The sequence below is a fragment of the Pseudopipra pipra genome, chromosome 12, assembly GCF_036250125.1.
Source record: "Pseudopipra pipra isolate bDixPip1 chromosome 12, bDixPip1.hap1, whole genome shotgun sequence".
Classification (NCBI taxonomy): Eukaryota; Metazoa; Chordata; class Aves; order Passeriformes; family Pipridae; genus Pseudopipra; species Pseudopipra pipra.
In genome coordinates, this window is record NC_087560.1 from 14012161 (window position 1) to 14031372 (window position 19212).

The 19212-nt window shown below is 41.8% G+C and overlaps 1 long non-coding RNA gene across 1 annotated transcript in view; it reads right to left on the bottom strand.

Moving 5' to 3' along the window:
* LOC135420992 (uncharacterized) overlaps positions 1 to 18629 on the bottom strand; it is a 73756-nt gene extending 55127 nt beyond the window's left edge. The window contains exons 1-3 of the long non-coding RNA XR_010433807.1: positions 18546 to 18629; positions 15713 to 15803; positions 15021 to 15253 (exon numbers count right to left, since the gene is read on the bottom strand). This is a non-coding gene — a long non-coding RNA (uncharacterized LOC135420992). The remainder of the gene's footprint in view (positions 1 to 15020; positions 15254 to 15712; positions 15804 to 18545) is intronic.
* Between the last annotated feature and the right edge of the window lie 583 nt (positions 18630 to 19212).

Here is a 19212-nt window from a genome sequence, read left to right on the forward strand (position 1 = left end):
TGTATATGTAAGCTCTTTTTCTTGGACTTGAGATCTTAAAGAACCTCTCAGAGGTAATCAATGGCACTTTAGTACCCTTTGAAGCTTTTATTCACAACATTTGCATGGTACTTTGTGACACATTGACTTTACTGTTTTCCTCCAATTTTAAACAAAATTGCTCCAGACTTGCATTTAAGTTGCTGTAAATGTGGTGATCTGTCAGGTTCAATCACTCAGTGCATCTGGGGCTCCCTTTCTGCAGTAAAATCTTGGGTCATCATTACATTTTCCAATGCTCTAGGACAGCAATGGACTAATTGCTTAACTCTGCACCTGCCATTCTGTGAACTGATACATTGCACCCTAAAATAATGCAACATTGACCTACCAGAGAATTACAGTGCCTGAAAGCAAAATTGTTGTAACACTAAAGTAAACCGGGCTCCAAGGCTCTGAATGGGCAGTATTGTCTATGCCAAGTCAGTGATGGCTGGATGTTCAAACAGCTTCTTTAAAAATGCAAGAGCAATTTCTTAATTTTAAGTCTGCACATATATTTGGGGGTTGATTTGGGACCTGAAACAGGTGTCTTTTTTTTTTTTTTCTTCTTGTTACAGCTTTGATCTCACACAGCCACATGAGCTCATCAGGGCAAGAAACAAACTGCCTTGGTCCAGCCTGTAATATCATTCATGAGGAGGAAGAACCATCAAAAGTTACCTGTAAGAGATATTAGTCACATTCTTTGGTGTAATACTGGAAGCACCCAGCTATAATAATGGTGAAAGTGGTGTGAAAGCCAATTTAGAACAGAAAAAAAATAGCTATGTGCACGGTTTCTGAAGAAGAGACTGTAAATGTGAAACAGGGAAGTTGTTATAGCTTCCTCATGATTTTAAGCCATATTTCATTTGCTCTGCTATCATTGCTGTCACAGCAGTAAGAACATTCTGAAATCTATCAGAAGGAGTCAAGAAGGCTTCTTACACCACAACACCTAAAGACTCACTTTTCATAATCCCTAAAACCCTCAGTACCCCTGGAAATCCTACCATCCTTTGTGCTCCACCGCAGCATCCGCAACTCAGATTTTTGCCATTCAACCCATCTATCCCACTCTGTTTAAGAACCTCTTGCTTTTCTGTTGATTTCTCTATGTGGAAAAAGTCAAAGACATTTATATCTCATGGACATAATTTGGAAAACTGCACCTTTACAAAGATATCAAAAAGTATAATTTATTCATCTGCCTGAGAAATGCCATGAGTTTCTCATTCCTCCGTGTCTTATATTCAGCCAAGCTCTTTCCTGCAGCTGGAACTGTGCAGGCAGTTCCCCTTGCAGCTCAAAAGGTTGGAGTCAACCTCACTTTGAAGAAAAGCTTCCTCCCAGGCACAGTGCTGTGACCACATGCAGGGAAAGCCATGAAGAGTTCAGAGATCAGCACCCTGAAGTCGTGCACGGCCAAGGCTGAACTTGGCTATACCATTCCCTCCAACTGGGAACACTAAAAGTTTGGCACGAGGCATGAACTGTTTAACCAGGCTGCCACTATGTAAAAATGATAGAGTGTGCCTGAGCAGAACATCTGTCAGGGAGGTGGCAGCTGGCAGAGCTGGGCAAGGATTTTCTGGAGAGAAATGGGGCATAGCTTCCTAATTTTGCTGTGGTGCTGAGCTGCGTGGGAGGGCAAGAGGAGCATGTGTGAGTGAGTGCATTGCTCGCTCAGTGAAGAGACAGAGGAACAAGTGCCCTGAGAAACCACGTTCGAGAGGGCAGACGTGACTGCTGTAGTGTGGGAGAGGAGATTGTCAGCAGGGTGGCTCCTCATGGCCCAAGCAATAATCTCTGACTGCCCACATGCTCTTTCCACACTGGGTTTGTCAGCAAACCATGATCCCAGACTCCTTTCTTTACAGAATTTTTTTTGCATTTGTAGGTGTCTAGCTCCAGGCCTTTTAAGAAGGGGACACCTAGAGCAAGCTGATCATTTCACTGTGGGCCCAAGCTCTGTTCTTGGTGATGGGGTTGAGCAGCTCAGTCCATAGGCAGCTATCCAAGACCTGGTTCAGCAGAAGGAAAGAGCTTTGAGTCCAAAAATCATCCTACAAAGTTTGGGGAGAGATGGGTCTGATACTACTCTCCTGTTTGTACTCCTACTGCTTTTAAAGAACCTTTATTTTACCTTTCCCAGGAGCAGACTTTGGGTGGCCCACCACTGGCTTGCTCTTTACTCACCCCAAGAATGCTCTTCTCCCAAAACAGAGCTCATGGGAGCAAGGTGAGTCTGGAAGAGGTATGACACTGGAGGGATGAATGCTGGATGGAGGCAAACACAGAGAACCTGAATCCAGATTTGAGAGGGAGAAGGCTTATGAGTGGTGAGGAGGGATGTTTGGAGGGAGGAGTTCAAGAGATGAAGTGGTTTGTGGAAGTCAGCCTGGTTGCAAAAGCTCTTTGTAAGTACAACAGGGCTTCAGTTCACCATTCCAATACTTTGTCTCTGTCAGGGTAACTCCTTATGGGCACACATGGGCACCCAAACTCCCACTCTCTTCTTTCATCAGGTCATGCAAAGGCTAAGAAATACAGGAATTAATTTCCCCATTGATACCACTGCCATCCTGCAGATACTTCTGCTGAGTTTTGAATTTAGCAATAGTTTTAAAGCAAATATTTCCACTTTTTGCACTAAAGTGTTTTATCCATGATACAGGTGACTAGAAAGGGTTAATCAGCCAGGGGTAGATGTTTTTAATTCCCACAGTGTGGGAGTGAGACAATAGGAGATCAGAGTTGGACTTAAGTTCTTTGCATTCTCCCCCACACTCCTTTTGGAGGATGTTTCAGGGACAGGCTGTGAGGAATGCACACTATCTAATCTGCATGTATAATGTAAATATGCACATTTTTATTTGCTCACTCCATCTGCAGGGAACTTGCTGGCATCAGAGCAGCCATGTGGTCTCACAGCAAAGTTTCCTTGTAAAAGGAAAGGAGAAGACTTAGTAAGGCTTCTTGCTCTCTGCCTCCTGCATCCTAGGAAAATGGGTGCACAAAGTCTGTTCTACTCACACCTTCACATGTTTGCTCTTTGGTTTTATAACTGACCTGGACCAGGCTCCTTAAAGGAAGCTGGTTCCTTGACTGAGCTGGAAAATCAATACAGAGGAAAGAAGACAAGAAATTGCAGTTGGCCGATCTTAAACCATCATTTAAACCAATTTCTCTATCATAGCAGAAACTTAGAAAATAATTAAGATAGGACAACTAGTTTCTATCTTTTGGAACAGACAAAATTAAATGGAGGTAAATTCATGAATGCTAAGCTTTTCATCAGGAGGAAATCAAAATGTTTCATCTGAGTTGTCAAAACAAAACCTCTAGGCTTTACATTTTGCTGGTTTTTTCCCCGTTTGCCTTTAAAGCAAGTAGAGTAATTTGCAGATTGACTAAATCTCGATTCTGCGTTTTTTTGCCTAAAAAAAAAGAAAAAGTAATTTTCATGAAAAGCTGTTCCCCAGCTCCATTGTGGCCTTCTGAACAATGGTATTACACTGGCTGGGAAGCAGCAGCAGCAGCTGGAATCCCTTGCCCTGGCCATCTATAGCTTGCAGCGCTTGGAGTCCTGGCTGCCCTATAAATTGTCTGCCTCCCAACTGGCTAAAATATCTGCCTTTGCTTCATGAAACATTTTGGACTCAGGTCACTTGAAATCAGGGAGAGGTGTCACTGTGAAGAAACTAATGGTGCAAAAGAAGTTTACACAAAGGATCTAGCAAAAACTTTCTTCATAATGGCTTTCAAGAACATAGATCTGCCTTTCCATGGAATTTTTTAAAGGCCTGACTGACTCAGAAGGGGTTTTAATCTATTTTCCTTATTGTTCCACTGCATGCCTGGGTATTTGTGTGTATGTGGTTGTGACAGTATAAATATTAATAGCACAAGGGTGAGAATACATGTGGCCCTCAAATGAGGTTATATAAACACACAGCTGCTGTGCTATTTGTAAATTTATAAAGACACATTTCCATCAAGAGTGTGAAAGTCAAATAACCATGCAGGGAGAGAGTGCACATATGCTTCATAAACTGCACAAGAAGCCTATAGGAATTACATGGTGCTACTTAAATCCCAGTCCCACTGAGGTCAACTGGAGCTGTGTCACTGACTTCACTGGGATCAGGACTTGGCACAGTACACTTGCTGTGATTTCCATGGATGAAGCAAGAGTGAGCTACTGGAAAAACAAAGGTCACACTCCTATCACAGTACGAAAAGTGCCAATCCCTTGTGACTTGCTGACATCTGAGCCTGATGGGGATGATGCAGCAGCATAACACCGGCAGAGAGCCTCCACCCTTGCCTCCTGCAGCCTCTGTTTTCCATGGGAAAAGAGGATGTGGATAGGGTGGTGGCAAGGAGGAAAGCAGCTCTCCATTTGCCTCCCTGCATTTCCATGTGCTCTGAGCTCTGCTAGAGAAGGGCACTGGTGTTGCCTCAGGCAGAGCAACAAAAGAGCATCACTTGTGTGTTTGAAAGGGTGATATGTTGACAGTGTGCAGGTCAGTGTGTGGACTGCCACGCAGTCCCATTTGTGCAGCTGTAGCAGCTGCTTGCACTCACAGCCTCCCCAGGGAGGTTTCATAGTCACTGTCAGACTACATTCTGGATGACAGAAGGTGATAGGTCTAAGGTTTCATTCCATGGACAGTGTGGAGCATGGAAGGAGATGAGTCAGAAGCAGGAAGGTTTCAAAAATAGGAATTGTTTACACTGGAAATGGACTAAGAAATTTAAAAATTTCAAATAAGGCTAGGATGTCTTCTTTCTAGGTCTTCACCAAAGCGCTTGATTGATACAAGGTTGGCCCAGAGTCCCTGGGTACCCAGTGAAGAGAAACAGGCATATCCAGATGTCAATTTAGAACTTGAAGTGGCTTGAATCCAAGTCTCAGTCTGCCTTTAATGGGGAAAACTTATTTTCTAATGTTTTAATGTTGCCCTCAGTGGAGGGCATCCATCTGAGGGAGGTGCTATGCAACAGGCTGGGTTGTAAATGTGTGCTGGAGTGCACTGAACATTCACCTCCCTCTACAGACAAGACCTTATACTGAAATGAGAATAATTGAATTTTCAGTTCCCTAGCAAGAGCACTACTTTTCTGTATTGTTTTTGACCGCTTATTTCCAAGCCAAAAGTAAAGAAAAAAAAACATCATCTTGGTTTGAGCAAAATATTTCCTTTGTCTCTTTATGGGAAGTAACAGCTGTATTTTCAGCACACTTTCCAAAATAAAATGTGAGGCAAATTCTAGCAAAACTAAATTTACAAAGGAAAGATCAAAACATTTTCTTTGAAAGTAGCAAAATGAAACATTTAGGTTCAAGTAAAAAATTCAGTGTCAAAATGAAGTTTCTAAGTTCCCCTTTTAGCCTCTGAGAAGGATTCAGTGAAGCAAATATAAATATGAAAAAACTTGCTGTTACCAAATCTACATTGCCCACTGAAAGAAAATAATCCCAAAATGTCTTTCTGATCTAAAAATGATGCTAAAAATGCAAGAGATCAGGCAGCTGTTTCTTGGACACAGTGCAGAGCTGTTTTAGCTAAGTTTCAGCAAGTCACCCCTAGGCTTTGCAGTAATGTCTCTGTTCAGTGATCACGAATCCCTTGCAATTTGGAACAAAAAAACATCCTGCTAGTGCCATCATAGACAAGCAACAGTCACCTCATCCAGAACGCAGGATGAGAAAAACCTGGCTTTGATTTATCACACCTTTCTTTCAGCTATTTGTATTTGTTCCAACCAGCAAACTGGCTTTTGCTATATTTAGTTTCAGTATGGGGAGAAGGGCTGAAGGGAGTAATACAAATTTTATGGGAATGTTTTTTATTTTATCCCAAACGTTTGTTTCTTATGCAAAATATGAGTGGAAGTAGGGAATGAGGGAAAAAGTGGTTTCCCAGAGTAGTACAACTGTCCAAATGGAGGAGGTTTTGCAGAGAAGGAGTAGGGCTGAATTAGAAAGGCATGGCACATGCTGATTCCCCAGTTTGCAGGGTGAAGGGAGCAAGCACCACTGGCCACCTGCCAGCAGCAAGCCCTTTTCTGGGTGTGGGACATAGGTGGATATGGATGAGAAAAGCCTGGAGATGGAGAAGCCAACCTCTCAGTGTCCTCTGACTCATGCATCACCATGGACACCCCACATTACCTTGCCTGGAACGGGATTTGAGAGCGCATGGAGGGAAGGAGCCACTGCCCGATCCACGGGCGGCTCCGGCAGATCCACATTTCTCAGCTTCCTCTTCTCCCTCCACACCGTTCCTCAGACCTGTACTTAGCTCAGCTGGACGGCCCGGCCTGACATGCCCGCTCCATCATTATCCAGATAGGGATTTCCAAAGCTACCTGAAATGCCCGTGATTGTGCACACATTAGGTGGCAATTTGCCAGCTGGAGCTCCGTGTTGCAGTCAACAGGACAGCAGGGGACTGGTGGAGGTGGCGGCTCACCGGGGCAGCAAGTGCATGTGTGCATCCTCCTCCTTTGCCTTCCCGCTGCTGTTCCCAGCGTCTTCAAAGGTTCAAATTTTTGCCTACTTATAGGTGTCTAACCATCTGAAAGACTTCTTGAGCCATGACCATGAGGTCAGGGATATAAAGAGGACCATGTGCAAAGCCTAGCCATGAATGAATGAGTGAATGTTATCACTGGTAAAGTTATTCCGTACTTACATCACTGCACTGAATGCATTGCAGTGAATTTCCCTCCCCTACACTGGCTGCAGGGGGGTGAGTTTGTACATGGGGCCATCAGCCTGCTTCCATGAGCTTTGTGAGTGATGTGAGCTGTAGCCTGACCTTAGTGCCACTGGGACAAAATCTTTCTGATTTTTTCCAGGCATATTCTCTATAGACTAATCAAAAGGCTCTGGCTGCTGTCCCTCTGATGCATGTGCTTTTCACTTTGATTTTCCTCTCCTGTCACACAGCATCCAGGCTGTATGATTGCATATTCCCCACATCCCTTCACGATGGATATTAATCTGCTCAGCTGTATTTCATTCTGGTTTCCTTCAGCAAGAACTGGGCTGGAGCACAGGGAAGATGAAAGGAAGCACCGTGTAAAGTGAGGCACGACCCCTGGAAGCAGCAGGGGTTCAGCAAGGATGAGGGCCCCTAAGACTTGTTCTCTGGGACAGATTGGGAGTGATGTGTGAGAGGCAGATACAAGTACAAACACTCAGTCTGATGAGGAATCACATGAAAGACACCACCCTCAGCAAGGAAATATGTAGATTTTGGGGGGGAGGAAAAGTGTTTACCTCGAAGGGTAACTTGTGTTGATGTTACAGAATGTCACTGATGGTTGAAAAAATTGGTAAATCTTCCAAATGAACAAGAGTGTTTGGGACTTTCTCTAGGAAAACTGCATAGAATAAGTGAATTTGCTAATTGTTCTACACCAGGTTATTTTGTTTGGCTTTAATTATGTCTTTTCAGCAAAATAATTTATTTCTAATCCCCTCTCTGATAAGTGAGCAATGGAGTAATTACCTGAAATATTACACTTGAACAGGAAAGACACCAACATTATTAAAGCTATGACAAGCTATAGGGTACTGCTGACTCCCACTGTTTCCCTTCCAATATTTGTCTATTGTATCATTCCAGATCTATGATACCTGCTATTCCCTGTCCCTTTGAAATAACAATGTCTGTCTTTATACATCACTTTTCCACCACAGATCTCGAAGTACTTCACAAAGGCAAGTATCGTTACTATCATTTTACGGATAAGAAATCTGGACACCAGGAGGTTAACTGCCATTGGAGTATCCTTTGCTATTCTATCATTTGCTATTCTATCACCAAATCATCTATTTACAATGCAGGTCAAATTTCTCCCTTTCATTCCTGGATCGCTCTCTCTCCCCTGTTCATCCCAGCAGAATCCAAAGACTTCTGCAGAGATTTAAAATTATGTGGAGTTATTGACACTGTGTTCTGCTCTTTGTCTTCTTGTGGTTCCTGGAAATTCTGCTATTTCTGCTTGCTCTTTAAAAAGAGCTGAGATAATTTCTTTTTTCTATGAGCACAGATTACAAAACCAGATCTGGTTCATGTATCTCTCAAATTCTGGAGGAGCCTGACTGTGTGAATCCAGTTAAGACTGTTTGCAGGATAAAGGATCATTACAATATTCAAAATTTTCGACTCAGGTTTCCACTCCAGCATTGCCCTTGGTTCCATAGGCTGAAATGCTGGTGTCTCTTCATATTGGAGTCTTCTTGGCCCATTTCTGCTCAGCAATGCTTCTGGCTGTGTTTAAAATTCAGAGGAACTTTATTTTAGACAGTAGCCTGTGCCTGAACTTTTCCACTCAGCATCAGTTGTGGTGAGGAGAGAAAATGAATCTTTGCCTTTGAATGATAAACTGTTTTAAAGTAGGGCTTATAATGGCATCAGTGACAGACTTCCATTTATATCAGCCTCAGTAGGACAAGGATAGTATATATTATGGGACAAAACAGAGTGACAAGAGAAAAGAGGAAAAGAACCAACAATATTTATCTCTGAGGTGTTCCCCCAGCAAAACCAATTACTGGTCCTGTTCTTCTGAAGGGTATGAAGATGCTTTTGTCACACCTGAATTTCCCTGTGGGACTTGGATAGGACACCAAAGACAGAACAGATGAAAGGACATAATTCAGTCAGTCTCAGTAGGTTTTCAAATGCTTATTTGTGCCAGAACCTTCACCCTCTGAGACCATTTCCTGTTGGTGCAATGTACACTTGGGTAGAAGCAGGGTAAACTCAGAACATCATTATCAGAAAACCATTAAAATATTTGCACAGGGGCAGCTCTCTTGGCAGGGATCTAAAAAAGAGCATAAGAATAAGGCAAGAATTTATGATGCTTTCCTTACATCTTCCTAAGTTCCTGATGGTTTTATCCCTTCATTGCTGTAGTTCTCCTTTTGCACTCCTGCACAGATACTTCTGAGTGCACATCCCAATACTGTACAGGCATCTGCATCTTGAATCTGAACAATGAACCACAATTTGTAGGGTACCTGCAAACCAAGGTCAAAGCCACTTGGATCACAAATAGAGATGCCTACACAAAGGCTTTCAAGCAAATTCTTAAGGAGAGAATAATTAGAGACATGGAAGTAAATGCAAAATGGGATAAAACGTTAGATAGGTTTAACAAAGACTCAGAGAGTGCCAGACTAACTCGATATCATTCTTTGATAAGATAATTGATTTTCTAGACAAAGGAAATGCAGTAGATCTAATCTATCTGGATTTCAGTAAAGCATTCGATATGGTACTGCATGAGAAATGATTAGTTGTGTTGGCAAATCTGGGCTTTAGCACAGGAACTGTAAGGCAAACAAAGAAATAACACAGTTAAAGGGGAAACAGCTAAAGGGGAAACAACAGTAAGTTTGTTTAAAGGGAGAAGCATCAAGTTGAAAACAGGATAGTAATGTCCATCCTAAAAGAGCTTCCTGGTGTCTAATGTGGCTTAAACTTCCATGAATACTCTGTTGCACATTCAGCACATAAAAGTGCATATAAGATTTGTACCTGTGGTTACAACCTGGAAAACTTTACAAAAGGGAAGTGTTGGAATATTGTAAGAAGAGCTAGATGAGCTGGAATAACAGAAACAGAGTGGGATCTACTAGGACAGATCTGTGTGGATCTGTCACTTGGCAATGACATTGAGGAAGATAAACATAGGTGTAACAATTGGTGAACCATAAATAACGTGTCACCATTAAAAAGTCAGTGTGGAATTTCAGTACAGTGGCTGGTATAGTTCTACTTGAAAGACAGAAATCTGAGTGCTACCGTGCAAGATCAGTTCTTCTGATGTGATGTCTGCTGATCAAAAAGGGTGGATTCGAAGTGGAGCAGTTGTGGAAGAGGACAATGTGGCTAAGAAGAATCGAGAACTAGTTCTACTAGAAGAATTAGGAAGACCTGGCTCATGCTACCTAAAACTGTGTAGTGCTGTAAACACCAAGAAAGGGCAAGAGCACCTTAAACTAAAAGACAAGAAGATACCAATTGGTAAAAATATTCATTAACACATCCAGCTCAGATTTCAGAGGACAGTCTCATTCCACCAGAATATTGAATGTCATTTAGGGGAAATGTATTTTGAAAGCCTTCTAATCTAAAGATGGAAAAGGATTGGTTGTGGTAGAGTTGTTTTGGGGGAGACTTGAACAGCACGTGCTCAAAATATTCAGTCTCCAGCACCGTTTTTTAGTCCCTTTTTAATCAGCACAGAGAAATGAAATCATAAAACAGTATGAAGGAAACAAACAGCCAGTCTCTTGGTTATATGTTTTGTCAGTCCCCTGCTGGTACCTTGGCTTAGAATTATTTGTGTTCATTCCCAGTGTCTCATATCTTACCAGGTCCAGTAAAATTCTAGCATATATTTTTTGCATTGTAGTTAGGTACGTTGTGCTCAGACTGAAATACAATATTCACAACTCCCTGATAGCCACGAGATTCCCTTTAATATGGATTCCAGAGGTAAATCCTGCACCCCAATGACAGGGAGGTATTATTCCCCTTTTAAAATGACCTTGCCTTTCATTCAGACCTCAGTGGTCAATCTAAATTGTGTTGCTCCAATAAAATGTAGTTAGCTGATGAGTCCAGAGACGTTATTTTTTCTTCCCTAGGCATAGCCTGCAGCTTTAGTTTGTAGTGGTTTAGCTGGCACTGATAGAGTGATCTCTGCATTGGAAAAAACAGATTGGCATGATGGGCTTGAACAGTTTAGCAGGCTGGAGGCAGGGAAGCAGGAGTTTACAAGCAAATTGGTTTAAGTACAGATTGTTTCGTTTCTGAGAATGGCAGCAGGGTGCTTCGAAGTTGCATGCTGCTGCAGCTGTTTAGTCATTAGCTGAAGAAAAGAAGGAAAAAACATAAGACATGACAAAGGAGTAATCATTGAGTAGCAACAAAATATTTCAAAATAGGATAAAAAAGCTTTAAAGGGCGTCTCTTTGCATGGTAGGTGACAAGAGGTGAGATTGGCAAGGTAAATAGAGAAAACTATATAGACTCAGAGAAAGCACCGTCTATTCTAAACCATAAAATTTGCATTTAACACCCGGAACTGGGCATCCATATAGTAGCCATGGGGATAGCGCAGAGTGAGCAGTATAAATGTGAAAACAGAGCAAACCCAAGTAGAGTTAAATCGGTATGATCTGCTGTGAGCTTATGAACAGCAGGACTGGGACAGGGCTCACACAGTGCCCTGTAGGGCTGTCCCTGAGATCAACAACAGATCAAGACATTACAGTGACGTTGCTGCATTTTGGATCAACTTCAGCCTTTCACAAGGGAAGGCGTAAACTTCTCTACTCACAGTCCCTGCTATGGAACTGAGATGTCATTTAAAGATTAGCTGAGATGTTATTTCTATCAGGCACCCTTGAAGCCTGGCCATTAGCAGCAAATTGGCTGTGAATAGTGTCAGAGCACCTTGTGTTCTGACAGACAGCTTACAGGTGAGGGACTTCCTGAACCAGAGGTGATAAGCTTACATTTAGTAATCCCTTACAGAATTTTCTCTCCTTATTTATCCAGACATTTTTTAAACCCATATAAAAATTTAGCATCCACAACCTCTCATGGCAAAGGTGCAAAGCAATCTCCTTATGTATGTTTTTCACTTGCCATCAACTAAATTTATTCCATAACCCCTCACTGTCTTATGGAGAGAGTCAGTGCATAATTCCCTGTTCATATTTTCTACAGTGAAGTAACAGCAGAAGGAAATAATCTCCTTGTGTGTCCATGAGTATCTAATTTTGACCACGACAGACCGGCTTTGAGGGCATGTCAGACAGTGGGTCACAAATATTCTGTTGCTGCACAGCTGGAACAATGAGAAGGCAGAAATCAGGACATCTCAAAGACCCTCTATTTTCTGCCTTTTTTTTTTCCTCTTCCCTCCATTTTCCAGACTTTATTTTGCAACTGATCTGTCTTACAACGCCAACATAACTTGCAGGTGTTTCATGTCAGTGCTATTTCTGACCACGTTGGCTGAAGCTTCTATTACATAGGGATAAAGGCACATACACTTTTTATCTCGAGATGATAATAACAGGAGCTTAAGTTTCACTGATTTGTTGTCAATGTCATAACTTGCCTATGAATAGCATCATAACATAGTCATAGAAGCATAGCTAATTGAAGTCCATTTTGGTGAAACTAGAAGAGAAATTTGCCTCTTGTTTAACAGCATTAATTTACTGTGTTCCAAAGTAAGGACCAATAAGCAAACAAACCAAAATAAGCTTCTGAATTCATTCAGTAGAGAAAGAATTATGACATGAAGGATAATGTCTCCCTATTTTATGATACCTCTGGCAATAATATATTGAAATTGTTAAGAAGCTATGATCATATCAGAGACATCAAGCAAGGAAACAACCACAACAAAACTCAATTTCACGTATATGCCTTCACATGAGAGACAAATCAATCCATTCTCGTAAATAATATACAAAATCCCTTGGATAGCTCAAAATTCAATACACTTATTAGAATGTCACTAGAGCCCTGGGAATGAAGTGCATAAAAACATAGGTGGAAAAAATCATCCAAGCCCCATCGTTTCAAAAATTCTGAGATAAGAAGTGGTCATTAAAGACCCTGTTAGATTTTATTGGAGGGAAGGGATTTAACACACTACATGGATCCCACTCTTGTTGGTCAGCTGTGTTTATTGAGAGATTACTAAGTTTTATGCAAAGTAGATGAAACTGGATGAGGATGTGGTCAAGACGGGATTAGACATACAATTTATGAGGCTGTTTGGGCAATGCAGACAGTAAATCTTTTGTAGTCATTTATAATATCATTTTTTACCGATTTGGATAACCTTTGTGACTTAGCAGGTCATATATAAAGATCTTTTTCTAAATATAAGGCCCTCCTTTTTGTCTTTTTATCCTTATGGCATGTTGGTGTCCCAATATGAAAGTGCTACACAACAAGTTCTAAGTATCAAAATTACAAGGTGTTACACAGGATACATCCCTACATCCACAAAACTCATCATGTGCATATTTTGCCTCCAAACATCTGTTGTTTATTGATTTTCCAGTAATCCTGAGTCCAGAGGTCCCCAGTTTCTTTTGGTTCTCCTTCCTTTCTCACACCTCATCCCTGGTGACTCAATCCCCATTAGGCCACCTTGTCCTCCAACCAAGGCTACCTCTGGAGTGAGTGTTCTGCTTTTGCTCACCTAAATCTTCACCAACATTACCACCACTTTTGCACAGGTAAAGGAAAGTGAAGGTGTCATCCAGTCCCACATTAGAAATGGGACTTTGTGCAGACAGCAGAGCTGAGAGAGGCAGCAAACTGAACTGTACTGTGTGTTTTTAAATAAACTCGGAGAACTGCATCCTATGCTGAGCATATGACTGCCATAATAGTTTGTCTCATAACAAGACTGTTAGCCAGAAGGGAAAGCGAAATTGTTGTTTTTTATATGTGTAACTAAGCATGCCTGGACAGAAGGATGCATTTGGCGTAAATTGAAACACCGATGTGTCTAAATGAAAGCTCCCCCCAGGGCTCTGTGAATACCCCACTCGGTGCAGTTTGGGGAGCTGGAACAAACCCTGCATGTCATGAGCAGAAGTTAGAGTAACAAGTGAACTACTGGAATATTTTAGGCACAAATAAACTTGTCTTGACAATGACAAGCCCGTCAGGAACTGTGATTCTGCCTCCTGGAGACGCTAAAGCAAATGAGATGATTCCTGCTAAGTAGCCACCTTGGGAAGAATTATCTTATTTTTATTATTTTTAAATAGGAAGCTTTTAAAAACAGATTCAAGAGGACTGAGTGGAGCTAATGCATCAGGAGCACAGAATGCTGATTCTTTATCATAATAAAACCACTGTTATGAATGAGAGAAGGAACAAATCATACCAGCGGAACTGGACAGCCTATCTTGGTGGTTTGCTTCTCCGCTTTGGATTAGAGTTCCTGCTATCTTCACAGTCCATTTAACCAAGTCCAAGTTCTTCCTTTCACTGCCTGCCATCCTAATCTATGTAAACCAGCTCAGTCAGGCATTTTTCATTGAATTAATACATATTAATGGGCAGTAATACAGTTGTACTATCGCATACATTTTCTTGAAGTACAATTTTCCATCTAAACCATTTTATTCACATTGCTGCATGGTAACTGCATCCACAATAATATCTTTAGTGATTATTCATTACAGGAACAATACAGCTGCACCAAACACCATATTTTAGTGGCCTTATTTTTTTTTTTTTTTTTTTTTACGGCAGATGAAAATATATTTGTAGATTTAATAGTATTGTTGTCCTTAACTGAAGGAAATAATTTTCTGCTCAGGTATTGGGGAAAGCAGGGAACAGGTAGAAATCAGGTATCTTTCATGTATTTATAAAGAGAAATTAATTTTAGGAATCACAGAAACATTAAAGTTGGAAAAGACCCCCAAGACATTGAGTCCAACCATTGACCAAACACCACCAGGTCAACTAAACCACAGCAACTAAGAGCCACATCCAGTCGTTTCTTGAACACTTCCAGGTGTGGTGACTCCACCGTCTCCCTGGGCAGTCTGTTCCAAGGCCTGGCCATCCTTTTGAGAGAGCTCGACCCACACCTGGCTACAACCTCCTTTCAGGTAGTTGTAGAGAGTGATGAGGTCTCCCCCGATCCTCTTCTTCTCTGGACTAAACACCCCCAGCTTCCTCTGCCACTTCTCATATGACTCTCCAGACTCTGCCCAGCTCCATTGCCCTTCTCTGGACACACTCCAGCACCTCAATACCTTTCTTGTAGGGAGGGGTCCAAAACTGGACACAGCACTCGAGGTGTCACCTCACCAGTGCCCAGTACAGGAGAACAATCACTCCCCTGGTCCTGTTGGCCACACTATTTTTGATCTTCTTGACTACCTGGGCACACTGCTGGCTCTTGCTCACCTGCTGTTGACCAGCAACCCCCAGGTCCTTTTCCGCTGAGTCTCTTTCCAGCTGCTCTGTCTCAAGCCTGGAGTGTTCCATGGAGTTGTTGTGGCACAAGGGCAGGACCTGACACTTCACCTTGTTGAATCACATACCATTGGCCTTGGCCCATCAATTCAGCCTGCCCAGATCCCTCTGCAGAGCCTTCCTAATCTCCAGCAGATCAATGTTCCCACTCAACTTAATGTCATCTATGAGGATGACAGAAGAGATAGAAAACAGTAGGTGAGTGTTTGGACTATGATCGACTCCATGATTTGGATGTAGAGATCATGAAGCACATGACATGTAGTAAATACACATGAACAGGTTCCAAATGTTATTATAAATTGGGCAAAACTGAAACTTAGATTAGATGATTGGAAAGTTGTCTAGTAGATACATAACAGACTCCCATTGGGGTTTACATGTCTTTACACATCTCGCAGACATCTGTGATTTAACCCAGATAGAACTGGGTATAAATGAGGGGCAATTGCTGTTAATGGTCAAACACTGCTCACGCAATGCACATGGAATAAGCAGATGTTGGATGATCTTCTGTTTTCCTGGATATTAATATTATGTGATGGAGATATAAGCAGGTAAAGAACATGGTGAAAGTAAATTTGTCTTCAATTTATGCTGAGTGATCTTTTCTCTGGTCTCACCTTTCTCCTGCTGCCCTGTGCAACGCCCTCACTCTGTCACGGGGTACCCCTGGGAACACAGGCAGACTGTCAGCATGCTTCAGTCAATTTGCTGCCTCAGTAGGAAAAAACAGAGATACAAGACACCATGTGGAACAAGATTGATGGGATAATAATGTGTGTCCATCTTTCTCACTGGAAAACTTCATCATCAATTATTGTGTCAGCTGTAATTGTGTTGTCTGTTGAGGAGAAGCAGACAATGGTATTGTTCTAACAAGGCAGGAGGCTCTGTCCTTTCCTATCATGATGCAATAGCTTTCAGAGAGGAATAAAGGCATCTCTTGAAATCTTAGCTGCAACGAAACTGGCAAACCATAATTAGCTACAGCAAAATAATTAGCAACATAAACACCTTCGGGCAATAAGCAATTCCAGTTACTCCTACAGAGGCAATTTGACCTCACTTAGTGTCTATTATACACAACTTTGTAGAGTCTTATTGCTACTATAGTGCCAAGACCTGTGGGATCTGCCAAAGTTTGTTTCCATCACTTACTGAGGAAACAGCAGTTCTACAGTTGCTTAGGAGATTAATTAGCTTGTCAAATAATTAAGTGGACAGCCTGTAATGGAGGTTCCCATTTCATAACTGATTTATCACTTCAGAAGCTCCACAGATTTAGCTTCTTTACATGAAGACTTCCATACCAGGAGAAAAATATTAGGACAGGGCTGAGTTGAGGGGAGCTCTACATACATTTCTGGACTTACCAGTCCAGGATTTTTTTCTGATTTTGCCCTGGGTTTGTGAGGAACCTGATAGTGATGCCATAAATCCTACATATATTTCACAGAAACTTTTAGGGCTACATGACCATTCTCATTTTGATGATAGCAGATTAACATTGGCTAAGTGACAAGATGAGATTTTTAGAATGAACTTCTGCTGCAGTGAGTGTTAAAATTGTTTGATCATCTGCTGGTCTAATGATTAGGTCATGATTTTGGCAGACCCAGTTTCAGCTACCTCCTCTGTATTCAGTGATGAGCTAAGCACCAAGTGAATTAACACTTTTGATGTACACTGGCTCATCTTTTTTTCCCTTGAAAGTGTTTGCAATACTTAAAAGACTTTGAGATTTGCAGCATTGAATCTCCAAAGTTTCACTGTTGTATTAGTTATCTGAGGTGGAAGGCAACAAATAAAAATATTGTGTCTTATTTACCTCACCCCTGAACTTAGATCTTCATGTGAAAGTGACACAGGACTCTGAAGGCTGGTTACCCTAGTACAATAAGATCATTTTCTTTGATTTTCTTAGAGGAATATGTATTACTTATATTAATATGCTGACATTTTGTTGCAGCACACATGAAAAATCCTGTCTCTTTGCCTGTCAAAGACCTTCCCAGGAAAACAGTTGTGCTAACCTGTTTAAAGAAAGCATCTACCAGGATATTACAATCCTAGGTGAACAGAAAAATGCATCAAGAAATAAAGGCAAGACTGGATTTTGAATCTGCATGTGTTCTGAGGGGACTTCGATCTGGGCCAGTTTATTCCAGCCTCCAGTTAACATGAATAATTGTTTTGTTTCAGGTTAGAAACTCTTGACTATCAATAAAATATAGTTGGTGTAGTCAGCTTCCTACGGGGTACTTAATGATCCATAAAACTGTTTGAAGGGAAGCTGCCAACCTGATTTTGGCCCAACCTGTGACTTTAGTTTTGATGTATCTATGTTATACACATACATATTTGCATTTTTTGGCTGCAAAGTGGAAACTTCAGAAAGAGTAGAATTGCCTGTGTGAACTTCATTTGCCTCTTTTATGGACCTGGAATTGTATATCATATTTGATGAAATAATCACAGCTGTAACTTTTAAATCAGTGGTGCCCTGTGATCCTTCTCCCAGAGCGCTGGGAGACAGGGCAACTTCATTATGGAAATGATGAAAAGATGGACAGGGCAGTGAAGATAGCTGCAGAAGAAGATTCCACCTTTAGTGCCCTGGAGATGTGCACGTGATTACTTAAAAGCGTTCTTACCACTTTGCTTGCCTGGCTGCAGGGTGTGCAAAGATGTACCTTCTCACGCCCAGACTCGCTGAGGAACATTCAGAAAATAAAACCCTTGACTGTATCATGTGGCAATAAAAGTCCAGTCCATGAGCAGTGACATGTGCATGAGGAGCACAGCCAGGACTTTGCAGACAGCTCAGACCTTTCCACCTCAGATGTGGCAAATCATATGACAAGACAAATTAACTAGGAAGCATCCACTGGCCTTGTCTTTGGCCTTGCTTTACTTCACTTTGAATGTTTTTCACTGAGCATACTGGAATGGGAGTTGACAGTGCAGATTGCTACCTCCCTGTTGCTTCCACCACTATATTTTAGACTGGTACATCTTATTTGAAATTGTTTGCTGTCATAGTTAATCTCTTTAAGGGCTTGGAAGAACACTTTAATTAGCCCTGATGAAGTGGCTGGAGCCAAGTGAAGCCTGGTGGCTCTTGTTCTACTTATGTTTGTGTTTCCTGCCGTGTATTTTTGCTGGCAGAATCTTAAACCTGACTAATTACACTTTGTGGTGTCTAGACATCTTTACCAAGTGCTTCTTTCCTTTCTTACTAGTGCTTATAATTTACATTTGTATGCTTCCTCCATTCACCACACACAATCTTCAGAGAGATATCCCACAGCACTTAAATCTCAAAAAAAAAAAAAAAAAAAAAAGATAAATACAAGCTTGGGGGAGTTTGGAAACAGTACCATAACAACCAGCCATGATGTCCCAGCTTCTCCCCTTACTGATGGATCTTTCCACCAGTTTTGCATCACTTACATCAGCAAGGGCTCCTTGCAGTAGATTATTCTCTATGCCTCCCGGTCTCCCAGGGAAGATAAATCAGACCTTTCACTGCTGGATCACTGCAGTTTCAAATCAATGGTATCAACTCCTTGCCCACTTGCTGTTTTTTTTCTGTCGCAGTGGAAGAGCCCCAGTGGTGAGGAGAGTTTACTTCTGGAAGAGAAGTCAACACATCATGAGAGTGTAGGTGTTTGCTACTAGTAATGACAGGGCTAACTGCCCAAGACAAAATAGTCATGGTGGGATTGTGGGAAGAAATACATCTGTAGACATGGAGCTGTGAAAATTGCATGGGCACATATCAGTGGAAGAGCTTGTGATGGAACAGGGATCTGCTGGTCTCTCTTCAGCGTCTGACCCCCTGACGAGGGTCACATCAGAATGTTACACACAGCACAGGCTTCAAGCTCACCATTAGTCACACTGACATGTCACCACACTCTAAAATAGCACCTGGAGTTGTCCAGCTATGCTGAACCATCTCTGTCAGTCTGCTCAGCTCCTCTCACAGCACACAGCAGAACACAGGCATGGCCTGGAGTATCACAGGATCAATCCTTTCCCCTTCAGCTGCCTCTCATTTGTTCCCTCTGCCCATGTGGAACATGAAAGCTTTTGTAAGCTGTACTAGAAAGCAAAA